At 35.1% G+C, this 19,561-nt stretch overlaps 1 protein-coding gene across 1 annotated transcript in view; it reads left to right on the forward strand.

Annotated features, from left to right (window-relative positions):
- The window catches only part of ENY2 (ENY2 transcription and export complex 2 subunit), a 745,084-nt gene extending 725,972 nt beyond the window's left edge, over positions 1-19,112 (forward strand). Inside the window, exon 5 of the transcript XR_008211358.1 lies at positions 19,101-19,112. The gene's annotated coding sequence lies outside the window, so the exon portion shown is untranslated. The remainder of the gene's footprint in view (positions 1-19,100) is intronic.
- The last annotated feature ends 449 nt before the right edge of the window (positions 19,113-19,561 follow it).

Here is a 19,561-nt window from a genome sequence, read left to right on the forward strand (position 1 = left end):
AGTATTGCTAGCACTTCTTACTGAATAAAGACAGCTATACATGTTGTATACTAGAGATGATAACAGCAATACTTTGCTTTGTATCTTTTATTTTCTTTCTGTGAAGTGATATATCATAGTGCAACACTATTGAAAATTTAAAGCTTATTATAAAGTCTTGTCTCCTGCAGAGGTTCCATAAGCCTACTTCTGGTTTAATACAAATGCTTTCTGACTATATGCTTTTCAATGAAAAATTAAATTGAAAACAAAGTATGTTGGGATAGAATGCACGGCTAAAGACTTTCTTCAATTTTAGACTTGTAGTTATTTTCCATAGGAGGAATAGAACTTAAACATACAGCTTTACTGATTAGTTAAACATCTTAAGACTACCTATCTGGCCAGCGGTGAGACTAAACATTTGTTATCTCTCTTAGGACTGTAGAAGTGAGTGACTAGAGACCAGTCTGAATTTGCTGAATTTTCAGCAGAGGATTTATTCCATTTGGAACACAGTGAAAACAGAAGGCCAATTGGTAAAAAATTTCATGTATTGGAAAACTTACCATATCTGGAGAACTATAACATTAATTTCTAAGTAAATATGAAGAGAAATGTGAATAAAATTATGTCCTCACAAGATAGCGCCCCATGCATGAATAGTAGAACAAGTAACTAAGATTGTCATCAATATTTTCATATTAGTTAAGAAGGAGGCATATTATACACAACTCTTCCAAACTTGGTCACTTGACTCACTTTTTAATTTTTTTTTTAATCTTGTAGAGTCATGTGAACAGTAGTCACAGAGGTTCTGAAGTTGCTAAGTGATACCTGATGAAAATATACGTTTTTTACACATAGGATTTGGTAAACTACCTGTAAGTTTTTCCCATCACATTCATGATGTTATGCTCATGTCCATTAACTCACACTGTGAGGATATACTGAGAATGTTGAATTTAGTCAAAGAGTAAACAAAGAAATCCTGACAAGGAGCTGTCTCACTTCGAATCATAGGAGGGAGAGGAAGTTCTTTTAATATACATATGTCTGAACACGAGATTAAGACACGTTGGGCCAAATGTTAGCCCAACAAGTGTATTACAAATCTTAGTTATTTAGGAAGATGAGGAAAGGAAGGCAGGCAATAGAAAAGATAGAAAATAAAATTAAGGAGTCTTTGTAGAAAGCAAGAGAAAGATAGTCACCACCACAGATTCCGGCATTGCTTGTAGCACAGATGTTGATCTTCAAGCTCTAACGATCTTCATGTTCTAACTGAAGATCATTAGAGTTTGTTCAGTTGAGGATGACAACTGCAATGACTGTACAAATTTATATATAAGTAAGTCCATAAGTAGTCGAGTCAACTCTCTTTGGAGTGACAGTTCAGATCCAAAGTGGTTGAGTCAACTCTCTTTGGAGTGGCAGCTTCTGGCTTTGGAATCTCAGAAAAAACTCCTTTTTTTCTGTCGTGGTTTTATGATTTTTGGCTATCAGTATTCCACACCATAACATCATGTAAAGCACTGAGGGGGTGGGTTTGACTTCTGCCGAATGTTCATCCAACGGAGAAGAACTACATTTCCTCAGGAGGCTTTGTGGTCAGCAAGGAGATATAACCCTGTGCAAGGTTACTTGAGTTCTTCTTCTTCGCCTGCTCTTCGCTGTCTGCACTTGTCTGCGCTTTGCCATCTGCGCTTCACCATCTGCACTTCGCCGTCTGCTGTTCTTCAGTCACTCAACTCGACTTCACTTCTCACCTCAGCATTGTGGTGAGGTCTATCTACCATCCAGACAGACTCTCTCTCTCTCTCATTGTAATTTTTGCTAATACTATATTTAGTAAATCATTTGTTCCACCTCAGATTATTGCTGTTGTTTTCAAGTATTTTGGGGTCCCCTGTTTTCCCCTATCCTGGAGGTGCAGATCTGCAGATCCCTCCGCCCTGCTGGTCATGGAACCGGGCCAAACTAGCCTGTAAACTGCTGACAGTTTCCATGTTCCAGGCCTTGCCAGTCAGATAAGAGGGAAAAGCGAAGTGCCCACCTGCATCCTGTTTTACTCAGGATCTAATGGTATCATTCCCTAGTTCTCCCATATCAAGCTGGAGTTATTTGGTCACAGGCCAGATCTTCTGTCAGTAAACAATATTGAAGGCAAACAGATCCAAATAAATGTTTTCAAATGTAAAATTGTCCACAAAGTGATGCTGATTGCCCACCACTCACCTCCTCGATAAGTCAGTCTTATCACAAGAAATACCTCAGAAAGCAAGCACTGAGACAAGAAAATAATAATAAAGAAGAGTTCAGACAGGAGCTGAGCACATTTCTCCTATGCCTTCCTTTGCATTTGTCTGCCTGTGCTAAAGACCAATTCTCTTATATAAAAAAGGCTGTTTCAGAAGCCTCAGTTGGCCTTAGATGTCAGCAAGAAGAGTCTGGAAGAAACCTTACAGTATCAACTTTCCCAAATCTCTCTTCTAAGAAGCCCCACAAGGGCTATTCTTCCTTCACAAGAGATAATGTTTTTAAGTTTAGACTTCTATGTTTGTCCCTATCCTGCTATGTTTTAGCAGCCTTAGAGATGGGCCAGTGTATAGTTGTGTACACTCTTGATCCAACACTGAAAATGAAATAAAAATTTTGCTTCCAAGTTTGATCTCAGACTTGCCTGGTAAGTAGGTCCTGTGTGTTATTTCTACTGTGTCTTAATTAATGTGTTGTGAAAACTGCTGTTGGACCGTATTGCAAAAAATGTTATTAGCAAATCTGGTCTTGTCCCAGTGCAGAAACCACAGCTGTATGGGTTTTCATAGAGATCCTGGAGTTACACAGCTATCACTCCCTTTCTAAGTTATTATATTGAAGCAGATTAAGTGTGTCATAGATCCACTAATTCCTACTGGTTACTTTTCTGCTATTTTGTCAGTAGAGATCAAGTTATCTGAGGGGAAGTATATTTTATTGTTTTTATTTCTTTGAAGATGAGTAGTCATAAGGTCTTGCTCTAAGACAACAACAGAGACTTAGAAGAACATCATTATAGTATAAACACAAGTGTGTAAACAGAAGCCAGTGAAACAAATAAGTAGCATACCTGAATGAGGCACATATTTATCTAATATTCATATTGATAACAAATGAAGAAGGGTGGAAAACTGGCATATTTTCTGTTTTTTGCAAATTAGCTCATTTCGGTAATTATGATTTCCATAATTTGATATACTTCCAGGTTGCAATAGTAATTTCCAAGGATTCTGACAGCAATTTGTAGAATATTTCATTATTATTCAAACATGAATCTATGTTTCCATATTAATAGAAAAAATTATCAAATTAAGAGAGCCCTTTTTTGGATCATGGATAATGAAGATCAGCGACATTATGTCTTCAGTAATAATTTTTCCCTAATTAATTTTCTCAGCATATTTCAGGCTGATATCAAAGCTCCTAGCAACAGTGAGTCTGTGCCACTGGACTGATATTGCAGCATATCCCATTAGACTAGTTTTGCAGCTCGCAGTTATACTACTCTGTCCTCAATCATCTAATTACAGAAGATATGTTTCCATTTTCTATGCTCAGTATATCAACCATTTTTTGAAAATATTTTTTCTCTTAAAGATGCCATAATCTAAAGGAAGGCAAATTCTCTTAGGCCCATTAATTTAATCAAATTGCTATTACAAAGGCTGCTCCAAAATTAAATGCCTCCTATTTTATTATGTTGGCTCAAGACATCAGAGGCGGATGTTGGTGTCATGGCAATAGAAACAGAACTTCTTGCCAGTATTTTTTGCTATGTGACAAATGGCAGCGGAAGGACAGTCTGACAAAATAGCATCTGAGTGGTATGGAAGTGGATTCTTCCATGTGGAAAAAATTGCACCCATTGGCATTCACTGATCCTTGCTGAACACTTATGGAGTCCAAACAGTGGATTTTAGCATGATGAGGTGGTAGTGGTATGTTTCAGCAGTGGTGAAAGTGACAGTAGTGCAGATTTTTGTGAACATGTTGTATAGGCTAATGTTCATCTCTGGCAAAAATGCACAGCTAATGGTGGTGGTGAACTTGTTAAAAAATATTGTTTTTAGATGACAAGTTTCTCTATTAAATAGTTGTCTTATGCTCTTTGTATCTGTTGTAGTTTCCGTGGAAATAAAAAGGTGACATTACTTCTGTAGGAATCTGACCAGTTTTCCTTTTTAGTTGTAACATGCAGTCATTTAATTAAACAAAGAATATATTTACCAGCATAGCAATTCTATGAAATGAGAACTGAACAAAATAGTTCCTGCATACTGTTTGTTTTGAACATATTTTGACAACAGAATAATATTTAATATCTGCTAAACACTAGAGATATTTAATGCTTAGTCATGTTATTTTGTTTGACCATTTCTTGCACAGTCCTGGTTCTTATATTTTGATTATGAAAATAACAGAAACCCAGGCTAAAAATCAGAGAATTTTTTAATACTATTGTTGGAGTGATCATCTACTGGATACGCTTGTATTATGAGCAAAAAGATGCGGACATTATTCTTATCTTTGCAGTGCTCCCTCCTATTCTACTGAGTAAGCTTATTCCTCAGCATATCTCTATGTCCTTTTAATTTCCTCTATGTGTTAAGAATAAACTGTAAGCCCTCCCTTTGTTGAAGTGGCTGTTTCCTGAATGAGGATTTCTAATTGGTCCTAGAAGAAATTTTTAATTGGTCTTACTGGAAGAACATGAGTTCATTAATTTCTTTCTACAAAGCTTTTATGACATATTTTGTTAAAAAGAATATATGAATAATTTTATGAGCATTAAAACATCATTACTGACAGACAGGAACAGAATTTAAAAATAATTTCAACACAGGGTAATTTCTACCAGTTCTTTAAAATTAGTCCTTCACTTTCCGGGGTGAAGCATGAAGCTCATGGTGGAGCCTCTTTCTCCAAACTTTAGGTTCATATTTTTTCTATCATACTCTACATCCTGTTCCTCTTTGCAGTCTTCAACTCATCACATGGGAAGACTAATAAATAAATATTCTCTACGTACCTAGAAGATTTATTCTTCGTTTGCATTTCTATCCCTGTATTTAATTTCACCCAGCATCTGTAATTGTATCCATTTGATGACAAGTAACTGGTGATGAAATGTTGCTATTCTTTCAAAACAGACTTATGATTTAGTCCTGTGTAGGATTAATCTCTTCAGAAATTTCTCACAGATTGGGTGATCATTTATCTTAACTGTCAACAGGTATATATGATACAGATTCTAATACTATTGTTATTGGAAACTAACTAGTGTTATTGGAAACTGTGATACTTCAGTCAGGAGGAAGAGTTATACTGCACATTATTATTTAACATAAACAGTGTGGGATACAAGCAACACAGAATTACTGGTGGCAGTGAATCTTGTACTTCATGACACACTTGTTTAACTCTGATATGAACTATTTACGCATTTAAGCAATGATTTATGACATCTAAATATTGAAGTGTCAAGTTCCAAGCACATTTATTTGAAATCCTTAAGGCTCAGATTTCTGACACCACAACTAGTCATGATGGCAGCAAAAATGCAAAGCATTTAGTTCTGTCTCGGTGTCAGGTAGGTAGAGTTTCAAAATTTTACTGGAGGCATTCAAATTTCTACTTATTTCAAAGTTAAATTCTGCTACCCCTACCAGTAGTTAGTACCGAGAATTCGATTATTATTGAGAAGAACAGGGACATGGAATCTTTCCTTGCTGGCTACTCTGCACTAATGGCATTTTGTGACAGGAATCAAGGGACAGTATTCTGTAGTCCACATACTTACTCTCCCTGAGAAACCTGTACAGACTACTCATTAGTGAATAGCTCTATTGTAATCCTTTTGGTTAGGATGCTTCCAATTCTGATTTTGAAGCACAAAAAAATATCTTCATGTATACTTCTAGGTCACGGCTTGTCTTTTTGTAACACCATAATGAATTCACATTCACTTACATTAATTGAATGGTCTTTGTGATAATCTCTGGTGGAATGGATAAATAAGTATTTAATAAAGATAACAGATATGCAATTATCTTAAAACTGCACGAAGCAGAAGATTAAGTTTGAATTTTCAGTTTATTTGTTAATGCACTATCTTGAAAAATTCCTGCACAGTCCTAAATTTCTTTAGTTAAATATTGCTTGTATTTATCTATGTATCTAGATAGCTTTTGTGTTTTTGATACATTGAATTTAATTGAGATAATACCCAAGTATGTGATCAGATAAATAATCATAAATATTTGCAACTTAAAATTCACTCAGTATCTGTTAAAAGTTTACATTAATAGAGAAAAAAAATAATTTAAATATCAGTGTGAAATGAAAAACATAATGCACTGTTTAAAAAGAAAGGGAGCAAGAGAATATGTTAGAATTCTGAAGAAAGCTCATTTGCCTCAAAAGAATATTTTGCAATCCATCTTCTTGAGCCATATTTTTTATAAATAGTGTTCACATATTTTCTCTGCAACACATTTAAAAGTATTTCCTTCCTTTTGTTTCATTTACTATAGCTAAATATATATAAATACTCATTTAGCATAAATGTGATCCCAACAAGGAATATTGCTGGCAGTGTTTTTTATGCAATTAATTTGTTCTCCTAATGTCTCTGATGTACCATGTGTTCTTTTCAGTTGTTGTTTTATTTTATTTTATTTTATTTTATTTTATTTTATTTTATTTTATTTTATTTTGTTTTCAATTACTTACTTTTCACCATTATTTTCCAGACTTGATGGTAGTACTAAGTGATGTTCTCAGTATTAAATATTTCTGACATTTATGCTTCCACTCCTACTTAGCTGGAAGGCACACAAAATTTCCTATGTAAAGCATGCACTGTTTTCTCCCTCCTGCTGTTCACTTGGCGCGTCATACATTGCCAATCAGTGTTGTTTTTTTGTTTGTTTGTTCATTTTTCCTCAGTACTTCCATCAGTTTAGATTTTCAGCTGATATACTGTATCTTAAATGAGCATAAGATGCTTCTGCTTTGATTTTTTTTTTTTAATGCCCTAAAAATTAGCAGATGCAGTTTTATCTTCTACTTATATGATTATTATTTTTTTTCCCTTTGTCAAATTAGTAGTGTGCTGGCCAATTCTTTAAGATTCTGAAAACTGTAAAAAGTAGTGAGTAGTCCTTGGAATTCACCTTGGAATTATGGATATTGCCTGACAAATCTTCCTGAAAGATAAGACCCTAAATAAAGGAAAATATTATGCTGTACATGCAATTTCAAACACTGTATGCTCTCCGAATGAAACAATACTTTTCATCTAAAAATTCTTTTCACAGTACTGTTAAAGGTTACATTAAGTCCCCTACTTCAATTCATCTTTGAATTGCTCTGTAGCTATAATGTCAGCCTGACTATTCTTAAATCATTCAAGGGCATCCTTTCAAATACTTCAAACTTTCTGGTCTCAGCAGACTTTTTTTTTTTTTTTTTTTTTTTTAATTATTTTGCTGTAAAAAGGTATTGTAACATTTTCCTATTTGCCTCATTCAAGCAGTGCTTCTCTTCATCACGTACAATGAAGCACTGAGAAAATGGCTGTAGCCATACATGATTGAGAAAAACTGATATCAGCACTCTTGAGGCTGTTCTCTTCCAAAGTATTTGAAAATTTGTTTTGATAAAAGATAAAGGGCCCAAAGTTCAAGTTCTTGGATCAGAGGCAGAAAGAAAGAGTATCTTCTGATAAGCTTCACTTGTTAGCTTTGGATTGTGCGCGCTCAGACTGTCAAAGTTACCAGCATGGCTAAGTTGGATAAGAAAATGAGTGACACAAAGAGAATAAGGGGCATGAGGAAAGTCAGACTAGAAATATTTTATAAGCATTTGTCAGTGGTAGGAATCACAGCAGAACGGAACACATTTTGGAATACCTAACCGATCTGTAGAAGTATTTCATAAGCATGAACCACACAAAGTATAATTTTCCCAGTTCCCAAAGTTGGTAACCCTTGCCAACAAAAAAGGAAGAATCACCCTATTGGGAGTTTATGGGATTAGTTTATGTGCATATGTTCAGGCACATCATTTTTTTTTTTTTTTCCCTCCAGGGTCCATTAAGCTCTGCTATTTGAATTTGATTTTGGAAATTAGAATCGCAGTAAAATTCAGCCCAGAGCAGACCTCTAAAGGTGGACTGGTTTGACCTTCTGCTCAAAGCATGATTCATTTCAAAGCTGGATCCATTTCCTCAGCCTTTTATAATCATGGTATTGTGCTTCATCCTCCTTACCAACTTAGTGACTCTTCACTTGACTTTTGTCATAATCTGTCTTATATAAAAGTACACACCAAACTGGATCTGATTTTCCAGATATAGTCTTTCTAGTGCAATGTAAAGGGAAATAATTTTATTTTGACATATTAGTCACACTCTTTCTGATGAAATCCTGTGTGCTATTGATGTTTGTCCCTACAAGGTGTAATATAAGTGCTGAAGAGTCCTCCTCTGACTGTTCTGGAGTTCCCCTTCCATCAATCTTTACCTGCTTATGCTTTTCCTCACTCCACAAATGAAGTAATTACCTATGGAAGCTTGAATTACTCTCTTTGTAAGGCTGCCATCAGGAAAGCAGGAATCAATATGAAATCATAAATGAACCTCATGCTTAAATCCAAACACTTTTAATGTAAAAATATGGAAATTTAAAATACATGACAAAGATCATATCTCAAAGGCAGCCTTATTTTTTTTGAGTGCACTTCTTCAAATGAAATGGTTTCTGAAGTAATGACTGATTTTATTATATTCTCTGGGTTACCTTTGGGTGCAAATCAGTAATTTTGTCTCATTTTGGTTTACTATAATGTAGAAAATTAGTCAGCAGTCTAAACAATCTTTTGTTTTGCTAAGGCCATATTTCGTTTGCTAAGCTTACTTCAAAATCTGCTGTATATGTAAGACTTAAGGAAGAAGTTTAACACTTATTATGATTTTTACAATATCATTTATTTTTCTATTTGTTCTGCAGTCTCTTAAGTAACTAATCAAATTCTTGTATTACCGTTTCTTACACAGATAATGGTCAAATAGACTCAATAACATATAGTTTAGAACTGGAGTTCAGAGAAAACTTGAGGAAGGGAGTGTGATAAGCTGGGAATGTGTAAAGTCTATTCAAAAGCATCAAGCTTTAAAACTGGGAGATAGTTGTGCATAAAATGAGATTCACATATCATTTTTATCATTTTTATGTACAACCATCTGTGGATTCACCTTCTCATTTTATTTTGAAATATTTTTCTTTTAAGTTTTGCTTTTGCAGATTTTATTTTGTAACAGTTAAACGTGGTAGCTTCTTAAATAAATTTTTATCCATTTTCTCCCCCAAAGTCTAGTCAATTTAAAAAGGCAGCCAAAGAGACAGAAGACAGTACTATCCTTTAGATTATTTATTTATTTATTTAATCTCCCTGTATGGTCTCTAATTCTATTGGTGATAGTTCTAGGCAGATTTTTAAGTAATGTTGATTTCAATGGCTAAGGTAGTCACTGTTGCCTGACTAAGTCCTTGTAGAATGTTAAAAAAAAATGCCCCCTTTAATATTTTCCTGAAAAATATTTAGTTTGTCTATAATGTTGCTGTTTTCAGAAGTAGTATAATGAAATGTAATATATTTCTGATTTTTTAATCCCTTACTGAATAGTACAAAAATGTAAAACAAAGCAACTGACTGAATACGTTGCTAAAAACAAATTAAGAATGGGTTTTTCCTTGTAGTTCAATTGATAATTTGTAGTTTTACATTTGAGATTTGTAATTCAAATACAGAGGTAAAATCCTGTGGTACTGGCGAAGTTGAGTACAGAATGTTAAATATTAACATTTACTGCATTAGACTTCTGCAATTTATTTGCTTTCCCATTAACTTACAAGCCTTTGTACACATGCCATTTTCTAATCAACAACTGGAGTTTTATGCCTCATATTTGATTTATATAAAAATTTGTAATGCTCAACTCTCTTTCCAGTCATGACATGTCCACACTGAGGATGAAGAGAACAAAGTATTTAAACTGCTACTAGTGGGGTACATTGTTTTAGACTGAGCATCCAAAATTTAAGGTATTAAGTAATATCATTCTGTAAGAAAAAAACTCTGAAAGATCTCAAAAAGTATAAAGAATAATGTTGTGAACAGCAGCTAGTAAACTACTATACCTCTTGTAATTTTTTTTTTTTAAATGTACTCTTATCACATCTACTGTTACCTCAGTAGAGACCCACATTAGGCATCAAAAGAACTGTTCTAGTTTAACCTAGTAAGCAGCTAAGCACCACAAAGCTGTTCATGCACTCACCCACATGTGGGATAAGGGAGATAACTGAAAACAAAACAGAACTCATAGATTGAGACAAAAGCTATTAACTCAGACATTAAAAAAAAAAAAAAGATAACAAAAATGTGATTATAATGATATATAAGTGTATATCAACACTGTAGTGCAAGTGAAAACTTTAAAAAACATCAGTTAATTGTGCCCTAAGGTTGAATCTGTTTAGTTTTCTTAGCTTTTCCTGGAAACAGTCTTTTCCAGAACTGATTCATTCCTCTCTGAAGTATCTTCCTCTGCTGATAATCCAAGGAATATGAGAAAATTCTTATTTTCTGATAGTTAAGTTTCTTTAAAGGAATTATTACCTCAAGGAAATTTAAATTTTAATATTATGTGCATAATCACCAAACTGTTTCCAGATCTGGGGAATTTCTAAGACATAGTATTTTCAAGTAAAGAGTTGCCCATAAGACTCCAAAAACATCTAAAATTAACGAAAAAAATCCGAAAAATCTTATTTACTGCTCCCCTTTCCTTTATAAGCTGGATCAAATTGGTGTTAATGTAATTCCCACTGAGAAGGATTCACATCCCATTTTTAAAATCAAATGCTAACTACATGACTGAAGAATTAATAACCTAATCATGTTGAAGTCCAGGATGCCAAATTCACTTTCATCAATGAGCTTCTTATGAAAATAATGCACCAACTAAGGCTGGTGTTTAATAGTCACTTCTGTGATGTCTGCAACAGAATTAAAGGTTTCGTCATGATCATTTTTTTTCCTGCTGGATATTCAGCACTTTAAAGGTGTCTGTTTCAGCTTGAAATATGCTTCAGGATCATATTTTCATGTCTGTCTCTTTCCACTCCATCTTTGAAATCTGGACAAACTTATATTCTTTTAACATCTGACAAAAATGGTGTGTTTTCTTAAAATTCGCTTGCATTCAGTAGCTTGTTTCTTCACACCTTTTGAACAGCGGTGTAATTCTATGATTACATACCAGTTCTAGCCATCTTTTTCTTTCACATTCTTTTTTATGTTAAATACTAGGATAGCTTATCAAAAGAACATAAGATGCCATTGCTGGAGATGCATTTGTTTCACTCATGATAAGTTTCTGAACATATTCTGAACATATTCAAATTGTGATATATGCATTTCTCTTTCTGAAAAAATCCTACAGTCTATGCAATTCCCCATGCAACCTTTTTTTTCATTTGCAAATTATCTATTTACTATAGGTAAACTAATGACATTACAATACAACAGTACTATTAAAAAGATTGTTGCCTTTATGTGCCATTTTATTAGTCTCCAGTGATTTACTCAAGCATTTCATGATATTATTTGTTAAAATTATGAGACGTTTTAACCCAGTAGAGAGATAAGCACCATGCAGTCTCAGTGGGATGTAGGAAAGAGAAAGAGAAATTGGGTTGAGATAAACACAGTTTATTAGCACAGAAAGGATAAGAAAAAATAATTTTAATCTCAAAAGAATATACCAAACAGGTGACTGACCACCTGACAGCCCTCCTCTTGGCTAACTCCCTCACAGTTTTATTAATTTGCATGATGCAATATGTTATGAAATGTCTCTTTGGCCAGTTTGATTTAGCTGTCCAGGGTTTGTCACCTCCAGCTTCTTCTGTTCCCCTGTTTCCTTCCTGGCAGGGCAGCTTCACAGATAAGCATAGTAAATTGGATTGTTTTCTAGTAAAAGCACTCACTTCTTTCATGTTATTTATAGATGTAAGCTAGGCCATTCCCAGAAGATGGCTGCCACTCTGTGATCAGAAATTTTGCAGAATAGTCTGAAAGTTAGTCTACACACCTGAGGCTTTCCTGAGAAATATACCAAAATACGCAACTATAAAACAGTTTGCCATTGCAAAACAACATAAAACTTCCTTTAGGCATTTACATCCATTTAGGCATTTACACCATTCAAGATAAATCTGCAGATTACATTAACATACTCCTAAAAGACATTTACACCTGCAGAAGTTATTATTTTTATATATATATATATTTAAACAGAAAATAGTAATAAAAATGAGAAAAAATGTGACAAATTGAAGATAACAACAACTTGTAAAGAAATATATTCACCACAAGAAAGGAAATCTAAGAAGACATAGGGATTTAGATGACAAAACTGAGGACACTTGAGACCATGAGAAGCATCAATAAATCTCTGAGCCTGAGGAAATACCCATCAGGAAATAGGATGGAGAAGGAAGGGATGCTTCTGTCTAAACTTAAACTTTCTTAGACTAGATAGATTAACTTTATCATTTATATAATCAAATGTATGTCTTCTCTGTTTGTAGAAAAGACCATCAGGACAGAATTTTATCAACTACAGGGCATTGGATACCAAACCATGTGGATATGAAGTTATCAATAGAATATAGTGCATTATAGATATTTTCCCATATCAAGATATTCTACAGTGCCATTAAAGAAATGGATCTTTCTTCCTGGGAATGCAACAGCAATGCATTTCTGCACTTTATGTTACAATGTTTTTCATCTGTACAAGCTTACTAAATGCTTTGATAACTTTAAAGATTTCAAAGCAGGTACTATCTCATCTACATTTGGATTTCATTCCAGAAAATTTTAGGATCTGTTAGAAGTAATCAGTTACTTTATTATTCAGCACATATCATTAACAGCTCCACAAAACTGGAAGTAGATCTAAAAATAACACATAAGATCGTTTGAAAATAAATGTAAATGCTAAGAATTAGTGTTCTGTTTGACAAATCTTATCTGATTGTATTATGTTGATCCATCTACATCTTACATGTTTCACAAGACTTTCAAAGACATGTGAATTATACACACTTGAATTTTTGAAACAGATGCTAAATACCTTTTTGGTAGCCACTGATAAATCACCTCCATGCTTCTTATTTGTATTCAGAATAGTTTTTCTTTTGAAGTAGGATACAGAAAAGTCCCTGTGCGTGACGTAACCTTTAGATTGGTACAGATGTATAAAAGGTTTAAAAAGTGTAAAAATGAAAATAAACACAGAGAATTGCATATTCTTTTATTTCAAAGCTTAATCTTAGTAGCTAACAAATATATGTACAAAAATTATTTTAATAAAGCAGAGGAATTTTCATTGCAAAACACCATGCAGTTCCTCAAAACATTATTTCAATTGTACAAGCTTAAGTAGCTGACATTTTTTAACCAATATTTTCTGACACACAAGTCAAAACACCTATATTCATGTATTTTATAATTACAGTTTAAAAAACCCAAAATGCATAAAAAGAAGTCATAGAACTCAATCAACACAAAATTATGAAAACACATAATTTGGGACAAACTGTTTACTCTCATAATAATAAGTTGGAAGTCCTATTAAACTATTTACAGTAATATTATTTTTTGCTTTTTGGATAGGCTTACAGATTTAACTTTTTTTATTACATCAAATTAACTTTCTTGCATTAAAAGAATGTTTACCAGTGTTATAAATTATATATTCAAATAAGAACTCAAAGAAATTATAATTTAGTGAAAGAAGGCCACTGATATCACTGACTGTGGGTTTTGATGATGTTTGCAATATAATTCATGTTAAAGTTATAAACTCACTCTGTACAATGGAGATATTTTTTTCTCTGAGAGCAGTGAACCGTAGTACACATATGAGATGTGGACTATATTAGGGAGAACATTGTTTCAACAGCTAAAATTTGTAAATTATTTTGTAAACATTTTTGAGATTGGTTTTGGGTTGCTTTGCTTTGTTGCACTGCAATTTTCTTATCTGATTGAATAAATTCAAGTGCAAGGTATTAAACCTGGATTAAGGCAACCTCCACTACCAGTACAAGCTGGGGGACAGGAGAATTGAGTGCAGCCCTGCTGAAAAGGACTGAGGGGCACTGGTAGCTGGGGAAGGACAGGGGAAGCTGGACATGAGCTGGCAATGTGTTCTCACAGCCCAGAAAGCCAACCATATCCTGGGCTGCATCAAAAGGAGCATGGCTAACAGGTCAAGGGAGATGATCCTAGCACTCTACACTGGTGAGACCTTACCTGGACACTGCATCCAGATGCGGAGTCCTCAGTTCAGAGGGACATGGACCTATTGGAACGCAGCCAGAGAAGGGTCATAAAAATGAACCCAGGGATGGAACACCTCACCTACAAGGACCTGAGAGAGGTGGGCCTCTTCAGCCTGAAGAAGAAAAGGCTCTGAGGAGAACTGATAGCAGCATTTCAGTATCTACAGGGTAGCTACAGGTAAGAATGGGACAGACTCCTTAGCAGGGTCTGTGGAGACAGAGCAAGGGGAAATGGCACCAAGCTTAGAGAGATTTAGGCTAGGTATGAGGAGAAAGACTTCTATAGTGAGGGTGGTGAGGCTTTCAAGGCTAGGCTGAGCCAGGCCCTGAGCAATCTGATCTAGTTGTAGGTGTCCCTGTCCATTGCAGGGGAGTTGCACTAGATCATCTTTAAAGCTAATTTCCCACTGTAAGGCTTCTATAATTCTCTGGTTTCTCAGATTTGCAAAAGCAAACCTGTATGCTGCATAACTGTATCTATCTGCCATACACTAAAAAGGGTTCTTTTGAATTCTCTTTTATATATTGCAACTATTTATATGTTTTCATATCATTTGCCATCCTAATTTTCAGAGCAATGATTGTAACTATCCTCTGCATAATTTAAGCCAGTGATCACAAATAGCACCATCTCTACTTTAGGAAAAGTAGGGGGCTTTATATATCCAGATCTTCAGATCTTAGGGAAAAAAATTAAAAGCTAACAAGTGTTCATTTTAACAAATTTTATCTAGCAATAATATCAGATGTCTCATTTTTACAGTTCACTTAAGAACAACTAATAAATGTGGTGTTAATTTTTTTGCATCTTTAATTCAGAATTTTTAATCCATTTTTGACCCTATGGAGCCAGATCATGACAGAAGTCTGCTAGGAAGATCTCTGCTTGTAGTATTTTCAATTGTCTGTCAGAGCTGATTAGTAAGAAGGAAAAGAGAACTTTCTGTATTGTTACTACAAACAGATAAACTGTCACAAGAAAATACTGAAAAAATCTATAAAATGTTCTCACAGAAGCAGTACAAGATTGGTTTTAATTTATTTTCACATACATCAGATAAACATTTTTTGTAAATTCTGTGTGGGATGAGATCCTAAATTTGGAGCTGATGAAGATGACAAGATACAATAAAGTACCTATGTAATACAACACCTCTAAATACCAAAAGGTTAAGGCTTAGATAGATGTATCGATCTTCCTTGTCCAAAATTCTCTTTATTCTGATAGTAAGCCCCAATGACAAGTACAAGACAACCAGCCAGATGGTATACATCTTAATTTTAGAAAGTGATCTTGCACAACTATCCCTCAGTACTGGAACAGTCTCAATGTTAGGTCTGTATTTTCATCACATCATCATTCCTAACTTAAAATCTTTAAACAATATTAAAGCAGGTGCAGACAGTAAAAAAGCAGTTGCAGACAGTAAAAAAATGTATAAAAAGCTACTTTGACTATTGAGAAATCTTCAGCAAACACTCTCAAATTCTATGTTCAGAATTTGCATAATTGCTTTTTGTATAGCAGATATGTCACCAAAACAAACAAATAAACAGAATCACAGAATCGCAGAATGGCCAGGGTTGGAAGTGACCTCAAGGATCATGAAGCTCCAACCCTCTGCCACAGGCAGGGCCACCAACCTCTCCATTTAATACTAGACCAGGCTGCCCAGGGCCCCATCCAATCTGGCTCTGAACACCTCTAGGGATGGGGCATCCACAACCTCTCTGGGCAGCCTGTTCCAACACCTCACCATTCTCTCTGTAAAGAACTTCCCCCTGACATCCAACCTAAATCTTCCCTCCCTCAACTTAAAATCATTTCCCCCTGTCCTGCTGTTATCTACCCTTTCAAAGACTTGATTCCCCACCTATTTGTAGATTCCCTTTAGCTACTGAAAGGCTGCAATGAGGTCACCCTGCAGCCTTCTTTTCTCCAGGCTGAACAAGCTGGGCTCAGGTGAACCTAATGAGGTTCAACACGGCAAAGTGCAAGGTTTTGCATTTGGGCCGGAAGAACCCCAGGCACCCGTACAGGCTGGGAGGAGTGGTCCTTGAGAGCAGCTCAGCAGAGAAGGACCTCGGTGTCCTGATGGACGAGAGACTGAACATGAGCCAGCAGTGCGCTCTGGCAGCTCGAAAGGCAAATGGGATCCTGGGCTCCATCAGGAGAGGGGTGGTCAGCAGGGAGAGGGAGGTGATTGTCCCTCTCTACTCGGCTCTTGTGAGGCCCCATCTGGAGTACTGTGTCCAGGTGTGGAGCCCTCAGTACAAGAAAGACATAGAGATCTTGGAAAGGGTCCAGAGGAGGGCAACTAAGATGATCAGGGGGCTGGAGCACCTCCCCTATGAGGACAGGCTGAGGGAGTTGGGCTTGTTCAGCCTGGAGAAGAGAAGGCTGCGGGGTGACCTCATTGCAGCCTATCAATACCTGAAGGGAACCTACACCCAGGAGGGGAGTAAACTCTTCAAAAGGGCTGACAACAGCAGGACTAGGGGAAATGGATCCAAGTTGAAGGAAGGAAGATTTAGGTTGGATGTTAGGGGGAAGTTCTTTACAAGGAGAGTGGTTAGGCCCTGGAACGGGCTGCCCAGGGAGGTTGTGGATGCCCCGTCCTTGGACGTGTTCAAGGCCAGGTTGGACGGGGTCCTGGGCAACCTGATCTGAATGTGTATGTTTGGTGGCCCTGCTAGGCAGGGGGGTTGGAACTACATGATCCTTGAGGTCCCTTCCAACCCGGGTGATTCTGTGATTCTGTGAAAATAACTCTGAAAACTTGCAGTTAAGCACACTGATACAGATTGCAGTATGGTAGTTTCTATCTTATAAGAATTAGAAGCTGCACACAAATATGGCAGTGTGATAAATTTTCCATATGTGTATATTTGTTGCAACTTTAAGATATGTTGTACAAATGATGGTTGTGAAGATTGTGCAAGAAACCACAACATTTAAAGTTCCATCTCACATTACAATGCATTCCAAATTAAGGCCTTCTCTCAGTAAGATGAGGATGGTGAAAATTATGCCTTCTAAAGCTCTTGATTTTAAATGAATAACAATTATTTAAATGGTTTTGCTATACATAGCAACTCTTTAGGGAATATTTAATTAACCCATAATTGCAAAAAATACCCTTGTCAGGATCTACAGGACCATAGAGAAACTGAAAGACATGTAGAGAAATCTCGTTATCAAAGATCTGTTTTATACGAATTAAAAATGACTTATTCCAAATAGACTAGATGAAATGAGCAGTCTATATCTTCGCAAATTAACATAGTTCAAACATACCATAAAATAAAGATACCAGAATATATTAAATTATGAAGCATATACTTGATTGAAATATAAAATGTGAATAATGATAAATCTCAAATAACATCTAAAATTCAGATGAGAAAACTACTAGTTCTCCCCACAGACAACTTGTTAAGCAGCACACAAAAATGTGCTATCTCATAACTCTTCACTCACAGAATTAAAACTTGAATAATAACAGTAACATGGCAGAACACTTGCTACATTCATTTCACAGAGAAAGATCAATCAATTGAATCAGTAACTTGATATCCTTTACAAAATGAAATGCTCACCTATTTACAGAGTCACTTACACAGACACAGGATTCTGACTACATATTGAATTGGAAAAGTTTTGGTTATTTAAAATGTTAGCTTGTGGCTCTATAGATGGATGAAGACATCAAAGAAAAAAAAATCCATGCTCAACTCCAGGAATTTATGATATCAGGATCAAAGAATATCATGAAACATTCAACAAGGAAATAATATTCCGATTATATACATAGTAATGTTTTAGAATGCAGGTGGATTACTGATTTCTCTTTGGGTTGTACAGTGTGTGGTGTTATCAAAGATATCATTTAAACTATTCTTCTAAACAGACAGTTCCTTTCAGATTTTTTTTTTTTTTTTTAACCTTGAACTAAGAATATTTTATACAAAAAAAAATTTGGTCAATGAGAACATGTCATCAGTGCTTCTTTGACTCCTCTGCTCCATTGCTCCTAAAGACTATGGATCGGATACATAAACTGGTGTCTATTTCCTACTGTCTTCAGAAGACATACCCTGAAAATTGTGTCTTCATATATTCTGACAGTATGTTTCTCAATGTCATTTTCACTTTAGATTTTCTGGAACCACAGAACTTTTGAAAGAATTAAACTTCATAATAAATGTCTGATTAAAAAAAAAAAAAAGGAGGAAAAAGAAAAAAGAAGGAAGACAAAAGACTGTAAAAATATACTTCCTTTTGATAAACATTAACATATGTTTGTATCATTCCTCCTTTGCTCTATAACATATGTTTGCAACATTCCTCCTTTTCACGAACTGCTTTTGCTTTTTTTTGTTTTGTTTTGTTTTTGTTTTTGTTTTGCTTGTTTAATTAGAATTGAATAGAACACCATGGTTCATCTTGTACAGTGTAGGTTATTGGGCAGACTTCCTACAAAGTCCTAAAGAAAACACTGAGGTATTTGTGCTTTCTTGTCTGGTTTTATTTTGTTTGCTTGTTTGCTTGCTTTTATTTATTTCTGCATTAGTATCTTTACATAAAACTGAGTATCCCTACACTTCTAACTGTGGATGTACAGACTCACAGGTTGTCTGGAGTCAGACATCTTTTAATAGATTAAGATGAGAACATCTCTGAATGAACACTGTGTAACCAATAGATAACATGTTCTCTACCATTCCTTACTATCTTTTAAAAGTCCGTTAAGAGTTTTCCTTTCTTCTTGAGCAATTTACTTGAGACGTAACAAAAACAAAGAGAATTTTTTACTTCTTTGGTAGAGAAGCCTCAGTATTAAAAGCATTTGCTCAGATATCCCAGTATTTGCTTTTATCTATGCTTCTTAAGTTCATGCCTTGTTCTTATCAGGAACATAATTGTTTTTCCATAACTCCCCTAACTCCCATTCATTTTCCTTAATTAGCAGCTGTTTTACCTGTATATCTAAGGTTCATTGTCATCTGTGTTGTTCCATTATTTTGACACTCAATTTAATAATTAATAAACAAGCTATGCAATTAATATTATCATAGAGATTATTTTAAAACTGGCAATAATAGCCCAAGCAGAGACTACT

This window comes from Tympanuchus pallidicinctus, unplaced genomic scaffold (genome assembly GCF_026119805.1).
Source record: "Tympanuchus pallidicinctus isolate F22 unplaced genomic scaffold, pur_lepc_1.0 scaffold5, whole genome shotgun sequence".
In the NCBI taxonomy this organism is placed as follows: Eukaryota; Metazoa; Chordata; class Aves; order Galliformes; family Phasianidae; genus Tympanuchus; species Tympanuchus pallidicinctus.